Source organism: Cariama cristata, unplaced genomic scaffold (genome assembly GCF_000690535.1).
Source record: "Cariama cristata isolate BGI_N322 unplaced genomic scaffold, ASM69053v1 scaffold17917, whole genome shotgun sequence".
NCBI lineage: Eukaryota > Metazoa > Chordata > Aves > Cariamiformes > Cariamidae > Cariama > Cariama cristata.
In genome coordinates, this window is record NW_009625120.1 from 8,619 (window position 1) to 9,130 (window position 512).

Consider the following 512-nt stretch of genomic DNA (forward strand, 5'->3'; position numbering starts at 1 on the left):
TGAACTGGCCACGGGGCCATCACGGTCCAGCTGAGGGCTGTCCCGGAGATGGGATATTCTGGGCAATGCAAACATCATCTAGGGGATGAATAACCAGGAGACAAGAAGCAAAGCCCATAGCAAACTAAACAGTCGGGACCAGCAGTGGCTTGAGTAGGTAGAGGAGCACGTGGTGGAGCTGCTGATGCCAGGACAAGCTCTCCGATTAAACCGCCAGCTCCCAGCACTGCTCTCATTCACGGGCAGCGAGAGCTGCTGCCATCAGGTGCTGGGTGCTCCCTGAGACCAGGGCCATGGGGCAGCACACCGAGCCAGGCCATGCTCAGCCTGGGTCTGGCTGAGCCCCCTCCTTCGCCCGGGGTGCCAGGCTGGGGGCAGGGAGCAGCAGGCAGCGCAGGAGGGGGACCCACCACGGCGTTGGGGGGAATCACTTGGACCGAGAGCCCTCCCAGGCTGCAAGGAGCAGGGGGGAGGGCTGGGGGCAGGAGGAAAAGCCGTTGCACCATGGCCAC